We start from the raw sequence: 8,689 nt of genomic DNA, 5'->3' as shown, positions 1-8,689 counted from the left end.
GTAACCTCGCATGTCAAATATTCAGCTTCTATTTTAGCAAATATTGACTTTCATATTATAATCGATATCTGTAAATGAAAAACTGATTTCTTCATTTTTTCATATTTTCTACTTATCAACCCAAATAATGTTTGTGACAAAGACTCCTGCCTGCAGGTCTGTGCGAGTGAGCACTTACTGTAAATGTGTGCATATGTGTGATTTTTTTCTAAATGGATATGCATGTATGTATGTATGTATGTATGTATGTATGTGTGTGTGTGTGTGTGTGTGTGTGCGTTTCCGGATGTGTGTGTGACCCGCCCTGTGCCCGGGCCTAGTTAAACAGAAATAGCTACAAGAGCAATAACATCCCCAGCTAAGCGGCAAGGGATTCAATTCCCGAGTCATTTTACAAAAGCGTGGTGTGATTGAGTCGGTCTGCCCATTGAATTCAGTATTTAATTTCCTCAAGGTCCCAAGAGCCGTGTCTCTGTTTCCAATTTCTACTCCTCATGAGATCAGGATGGGGGAATAAATGCAGGGCTTTCTTTTCTTTTTTTCCCTTTTTCAGCCCATCGTTTTCCTTCATTGTATAATGCTGAATGCTAAGGGTTGGATAGGAGGGGACAGGTTAATGAGTGTTCTTGATGTAGCAACACTTTCTATTATCATCATTTCTCTCTCCCCTTTTGCCTCTGTTACAGCCTTTATAAGCCTGAATCCTTGTTTCCTTTTCTCTTGCTTTATGTCACCTCATGCTGTTGCTCCCTCTCACATTTCCTATAAATCCTGATTTCATTTTTGTAGTATAAGCATGACCTGGTTAGCTCAGTTGGTAGGGCAGGTGGACATACGTCGAGGTTCACTCCTCGACGCAGTGCCGCGGCTTTGACTCCGACCTGCAGCCCTTTGCTGCATGTCATTCCCCCGCTCTCTCTCCCCTTTCATGTCTTCGTCTGTCCTGTGGAAATAAAAGCTTAAAATGTCCCAAGACATAATAATAATATTTGCATGCTATATAATGTCAATAAAGATCATTATATGGTCTTTTGCTTATTTACACATCCAGCAGTCTGTCCACCTGCCAAATGTAAGGTTAGTTTATGTTTTAGAGCTTTTAACTTAGAGCAGCTGTTGCTGCGGCCCAAAATGACGTTATGAGAGTGGTGAGAGTGTCCAAAACAATAAAGTTGTACGCCAGACAGCAAACAATGAGCTTAAATTGCAGTAAAGCTCGTGACGTGATATTAAAACAATCACATCAGTAGAATGTAGTGCAGCACAAATGTAAGAAAAAACACATAAAAGGTGACTGCTCCTTTAGCAGCACAGAAGCAACAAGATTAGCAACAAAAAAAAGTAGAAAGTGAAGGCATGGAGGTTGTGAAGGTGGACACGTGTGTATGGCGTTTGACTTTTAAGTAAGAGTCCATAGTTCTCAACAACCTACCAATAATGTTCATCTTTTTATTAACCATGACAGGGTGATTACCATGCACATATGGTGTTTGAAGCAAGACTGAAAAATAAAAACATTACCATTGGTCATGAACAATACTGGTCTCATCGGTGGACTAACACACACAGCTATATCACGCCGGGCAGGGTGCTCCTTTAGCTCACCCAACAATAAAACTGATTCGTCCAAACACGTTCTGCAGCAGAATTTAAGCATTTCAAATTACTGTGTATTTATTTGTGCAATGAAAAGGCTTTTTTTGGTTTCCCAGCAGCCAATTCACTGTGTTTGTAGAGTGAGTAGATGTGTTTTGAAACCTGAAGAAGCCACATTTCCCATCTACATAATTACTAAAACAGAAGATTAGTTCTCACAAAATTACTCCAACACATCAAGCGCATTTAAAGAAACCGAAGGGAACATTTAATCAAGTGCGTCATTTGTACATACTTAGCAAGATTCTTTGGGAGTGTGTTCCCATTTTCTGGTTCAGGGTAGATGTTGTTTGTCAAAATAAATAAAAGAAGTAATATTGTTTGTGTTTCACATTTAAAACAAACAAATATAAATGATCACATTTTTTTAGGATTCTCTAAACTATTCACTCATGTATTGTCTCAAGGTTGCGAAGTCCAGTGGAGACACAACATATTACTTGGGGACACAGTGGTCACACAATTTGAAGCATGCTTTACAGGCTAAAGGATACACACAGAGAAAGGCAAACATTTCTGTCTTTATTAATTGAGAATGTTCTCTGTGTGCCTCTGGTCGATTGTATTGACCAAAAGCAAGATGACTGCTACTGAACTAAAGATAAAAACACAAATGGCTATTCAATCATCCGAGAATGAACTTGAAATGAATCACAAACCACATTACATAGCCAGCTAAATTGATTCAAACTCCACAGGATATATCTTAAAGTCATTATCCATCCATACACATGCATGCACATATAATTTGTATTCAACTGCAATGTAGTAACTAATTGCCACAGAGCAAATTATAACTGCATTAAACCCCATGAACAGAGGCACAAACAAACCTCATGGAAGGTGAGTGATCAAATCAGAAGAAACTGTTTTAATATCACCTTTATTATTCTGCTGCTTTGATACTTCAGACAAAGACCTCCCACAAAACGCAGGCACCCTGAGGGGTTGTTTGCCATTGTGTCTTTTATATGACCTCCTGGGGAGAGAAATCATAAAAGAGGAAGGTGTGAAGGTTGGTATCACAATTTACCATGCCACCCCTGGGGTGAATCATGTGGCAAGCCCAGCCCCAAGTCTTTGTAGTTTTTTAACTGAAAGTAGCAATTCCATGGCGAGTCGAAAGGTAATTCAATGTTCACACCAACATGACAATTTACATGGGCCGAGAATGCAACAAAGAATCAAAGCAAAGCAAAGTGGAGCGCATTTTTCTTTTCTTTTTTTAACTGGCACACACAATTATAATGCAAATGTATTAATGTTTGGACAAAGATGTACTATTATTATTATTATTATTATTATTATTATTATTAATTGTTAAGTATTGTACAAAATATGTAGTAGTTGCCATTATCTGTATGGATTTAATTTTTTGTTATGGCCTTAATATATATATATATATATATATATATATATTATTTTTGAATAAATTACATAAAATTAGGAAGCAACAGTTCAACTCATAAAAATGTGTGCTAAAGCTCCATGAGTTTCATATCCTTTATTGATCAAACTATTCCCAGACACATCAGCTGTTTACTCAGTTTTTCTCACTATTAGCAATAACAGACTTCTACTTGGCTTATTAGCTTTAGGTTTGTGATTGCCAGCCTTTAAAATCAACTGAAGTCTGTGAGATGTTCATTTGAAAACCATCATTTTCAAACACTTGGTGGATTTTCTCCACTCAGTAAAGTTACTTTGTGTCAAAGCTTTAGAGAAACTCTGCTTTTTTCTCTGATATCTCAGTAGTCCTCTGTCAGCATTTTTAATCCACCAGAGGCAGCTTTAGTGTGTGTCATCATTTCAGTAGCAGCCACATATAAGCTAGAAAAGGTAACTATTGACATATTATAAAAACAGTTGATAGAATAATACTATATGTTATGTGAAGCACTTCTGGCTGTTTTTTTGCATGTAAGGTAGCATACAAATAATGTCCAATGTTATTTTATAGCAAATATATGGCAGTACTTTCAATGCAAGCTAGGTGTGTTGCCTAAAAAAAAACATAACCAAAGAATAAGTATGCTAATTACAGGTCATAATTGTATACCATGATTTAATGTTTAACAAGCCCAGGTTTTGGCCAGATATGCAAGAAGAAGAATGGGCGGTTATAAACCCTTTAACACAATATCTTTAACTGTAATATCTAAACCTTTAACTGATATATCACCATATAAATTAAATGTATAGCCAGCTTATGTCATTTCTTCATGACTAAAAGATTCAGGGAAACTGTATACTCAGTTTCAGAATCAGATCAGAATCATAAAAAATAAACATTAGGTATACATGGTACATAGGAAAGCATAATGACAAATGATGTCTTCTACTTGTGTTTTTTGATCCACCATGACACACTTCATCATGAAAAATTCAAGACAAAAGTTGTAAATTTCTGACTCAATAACCAAAAATTCCACTATTATTCAAGTTGACAATTAAGTTAACATTGGACAAATCTGCACCTCACAATTTATGTCTAATACCAAATTTTAGTGCCAATGCTGGAAGTGGTTTGCCCTTTCTGTAATAAAATTAAATTCAGTTTATTTAAGAAGGGGACAGTGCAAGTTAATCCAACACATGACTATACTCAGGTTTAAAATGCCAGAATTAGCCAAAAGGCTGTTTTTTGTATCTAATGTCCCCTGGTCTTGATTTAAAAAAAGGCTTTCTAAAATACAAATAAACAAGAAAGAAAGACAACACAAGCAGAGCAGATCTGAGCACAAAACCAGGCACAGCACAGAAGCAAAAAGATTGGCAACAAAACAAAGCACAAAGTCAGTAGTAAAGGCGTGGAGGTTGTGGTGGTGGATGGGTGTGTATGGCGTTTGACTTTCAATGAGGAGACATAGTTCTCAGAGACCTGCCATTAATGTCCACCTATTTATTAACCATAACCTTGAATCTCCAGGAATTTCAGGTTGCTGTAATTGCTGTAAATGTTGTTGAAGCAAAAAAACATTAGCATTGGTCATGAACAATACTAGTCTCTGCAATACGGAGGATTACACATACAGCTATATCAGGCAGTCCATTATACGCCGGCTCAATGAGTCAAACACCGACATGAGGAATTTAAAACTCTGAAACTCTTTCCATTACTACTTCACACACCTGGATGCGTATGCAGTGCCCAGAGCAGCCATCTCTGTGTTATCATTATCTTGCTCCAGTGAAGGTGAGTTTAAAGTGCCACACAGTATTATATCATGAGAGAGAAGTTTCACAGAGGCACACTTCACCTCAGCTTGGGTTGGTGGGAACTACATTTGGGCTTTTCATAGCTGCTAATGAGAGGGTTTCAACTTGAGAAAAATGATTGAGGGATTGATGTGTTTTTATGATGACAATTCACAGATTCCAGGATCTGCTTGTGCATGCCAGAGAACCCTTTGTGTGATATGTATAATAGGCTAATGGGTCTGCAGAATCCAGGGTGGCAAGGATAGGTAATTGTATATGTGACTTTGGAAGTAGCTGTAATTGGCTAGCATCAAAAGTGCAACTCAGGTCATCCAGATTGTAATTGTTAGCTTTGACTTTAGAGGCATGGGCATGGGGTTGAAACTAATTAGCTTAAGGCACTTTGGAACCCTAGGTGTGCTTGTAACCTGGTCAATTTGATTTCAGAACAGAGATTGAAAAAGAGATTGGAAAGGTTTTTAATTGGCTAAAGTCCTTTTCCATTCCAATAACACTACGACAATATCGACCATAATTTTGTGATGAATGTAGGAACCTTTCTTGTCCACTATTACATTGATAGTGCATCCAATAAGACATAATATGGTTGCCAATTCCACACAGTCTTGGTAACAGAGGAGGGTTGCTCTGTCATTGGACCAAACTGTGTTTCATCCAAATGTTGACTAGAGTAAACAAAAGCATGGATTATGGCCCAATAAAAGATAACACTAAAAATCTTACAGTGCTCACACTGATTAAAAAGGAAGTGTAGTTTACATGTCCGGTAAAGAAAATGTTTTCTGTACATCATTGTCTTTTATCAAAACAAAAGTAAGACATTAGTTAGTAAAGTGTGTGTTGGTATATTTGTTAAGAAATCAAATTAATTTGCCTAAACTTAAGAACAACTATGGTTTATTACGACTTGAGTTTCAATTAGCAATGACCATCAGGTCTATCTCTTTGCAAACACATGACCACAAACACGTGAAAACGTTATGAAGGATGGCAAAATCACCGGACGCAAAAGCTAAACAGTGAAGTAGATGAGCGGAAAGTTTCATTAGTTTCAATCAGTTTAAAATAAATAACACTAAATAAATTCTGATAATGATACTATCTTCTTCTATATGGCGTCTTCTATTGAAGAACAAGTTGTCGTGCCTTTCTCAGTTGAGGTAGAGCATCTGGTAGGTGCTCACAAAGGATTTGTAAAAGTTGGAGATTGCAGGATTGGATACCAACCCTTACCTTCTTCCTCCCTCTGTTTTCACGGACCTCATTAAATTGCAAAGTTTGCCCGACGTTAGTCCACACGATCTGTACCACTATGTGGTAAACAGGGTATCTCCACACACTGGTGCTGATCTCAAAGCTTTTAAACATATGAAGGATTCGGGCATTTCACTGAGCCAGTTAGCTGCCCTGAGCCAAGCCAACTACTTTATAACACAGCTTTGACTCATGAGGGAAAATATAAAAGGGACTGTCTGCCTATGGGGGCTGCGATTCAGACACACTTCTCCATACACCACTGTTTTACAATGCTTACTCACTTTCCTTAGGTAAAGATGGGGGAAAAAATTATGATACAATTTTCCCACAAGGTGAATGCTGCCTACATTAAAGATCCCATAAGACCACGTTTTTCCACCATATTAACCTGCATTGAAATGCACATTCTCCAGCATAAGAGTACGACACAATTGTGAGTTCACCGACAGCATCTAAATTTCCGTGGCATCAGACACTTTAAGGCCGGCTACATACTGTAAGTGTCGCGTGAGCGTGTCAGCTGCGTGACGCGACCGTTTTTATTTCAGCTCCCATGTTAACAGGTTAACTTGCTACCCACTCTCTCCTCTTCAACAGCTACAGACTCAGAAATGGCACGTCCTAAGGAAAGCTCATTGTGGGACTGGCTCAAGTGGCTGTAAGTCTGCACCAACACAGAATTTTGGGAAATATATGGTATTAGGGGACCACTAAGGTCTATATCAAAGCATCCAAAGAGCAACATGTCAGGGGACCTTTAATAAAATATTTCTATGATACCTACCTCTAAATTCTACACTCTGCTCCATCGTAGGAAAGCTATGGCCTCCTGATGAACAAAATGACCTCCCTTAGGCTGTGTATCAAATGGGTATCTGTGTTTATGTTTTGAAGTGTTTCTGATTTATTAATTTAGAAAAGCACACTAGGGATTCATATTGATGTGGATTATCTTTTACAGCCCAAATTTGAAAATCTGCCTTTTGAATTAAAACTTGAATAAACATTGGGATTGGGTACCTGCCAGCTTGTTTTTTTTTCATTTGGAGGGGATGGAACTTTACCAGAGGGGGTTGGAAGTTGGCCTGTAAAACAGCAAATTAAGGAAAACAGGTATGTTCGCACACAGTTTTAAACTGTGTGGAAAAAGTACAATAGTGTGTTATGTAAAATTGTGTATTTTTAGTCACAGTTCTATTTATTGCTAAACAACAGTGGGCAAAATGGAAGCTATATGTGCAAAGCTGTAACTACAGTCTACACTACCAACAATCACCTGAGCTAAACAGTTCACATCACCTGCAAAACACATTCCAAGCAACGCAACTCACACATCTCAAAACAGGCTGGGTGCCAGCCAAACACTATGAACAATCCTCACTGAGGTAATACACACTGTCAATCAGGACACACTGAGAGTAAAAACATAATAGCTTCAAACACCAATACAGAAAATACTAACTTTCTCATCTTTACAGTTTGTACTATTTGAATGACTTCACACTACTCAATAGTTTGTTTAAAGAATAGATAGAAATTTTATGTAATGTACCAATTTTCAGGTAAAAAAGAAGGAATAAAAATCAGAAGTTTGCTTCAATGTAGTATTTTGTCACTAGTAATTTATGGAATTACTGGAAATAAACCTAAAGGTGCATAACAGTAACAGAGAATAGTTTGACTGATCCTACCTTTCTCCAGCTTTATGTGGCAAGTTATCTTCCTCACATTGGATGTCTGCATAATCTGGGTTAGGGTTACTTTCTGAAAAACAGTGAGAACGCAGTTTTATTATAGTAAAGGTAGTATTTTTCACATTTTGTTGTTCTGTTGTTCTGTTTTGAATGTGCGGTTAACAGTTTTGACAGCAGCGTGTTAGCATCTGACCAAAGTGCTGTACACCCCACTGTTTTGCAGGTTGTGGTTAAGCCATGGCATACTGTAAGTGTGTAGAGTTTTTAAAACTGTGTTCAAGCAAGGAAAAATAAACTAGAGTTTGGTCCACATGAACTGCTGCTGTGCAGACTGTAGTTAGAGTTTTGCACCTGCACCTGTGACTGTTGTTTAGCAATCAAAAAAAATAGTGGTAGTGCACGCTTACCTCTGAGTCAACCTACTCTGAGTTGATTGAACCAACTCAAGTTAGCTGTTCTTGAACTAAAAACTCTCTGAGTTTCCCATGTCAACTCAGAGATCAGGATTAGACTCTTTACGAACGATGTAATGGTAGTACTAGTAGCTAGTACTGGCTACTGGCAGCAAATTTCTTTGTAAACAATGTGTGTGTGTGTGTGTGTGTGTGTGTGTGTGAGAGAGAGAGAGATGGCTAATCCTTTTTACTTAGCAGCAGAGTGTCATTGACTGTCATCGAAAAAAGAGCAGATACCCGAGGCCACCACACTGGCCGATGTACACAACAACTGTAACAACAATAACAACAACATCAAGCTGCTCTCGCTCTCTGAGCCTGACAAGAACAGCTACTGGAGGGCATTCTTGCTGGCAAGGTAACTTCTGCTGGCTGTTTGTGTGTGTGTGTGTGTGTGTGTGTGTG

Source organism: Etheostoma spectabile, chromosome 2 (genome assembly GCF_008692095.1).
Source record: "Etheostoma spectabile isolate EspeVRDwgs_2016 chromosome 2, UIUC_Espe_1.0, whole genome shotgun sequence".
Taxonomy (NCBI): Eukaryota; Metazoa; Chordata; class Actinopteri; order Perciformes; family Percidae; genus Etheostoma; species Etheostoma spectabile.
The sequence above is the reverse complement of the archived record's forward strand: the minus strand, read 5'-3'. Positions refer to the sequence as shown.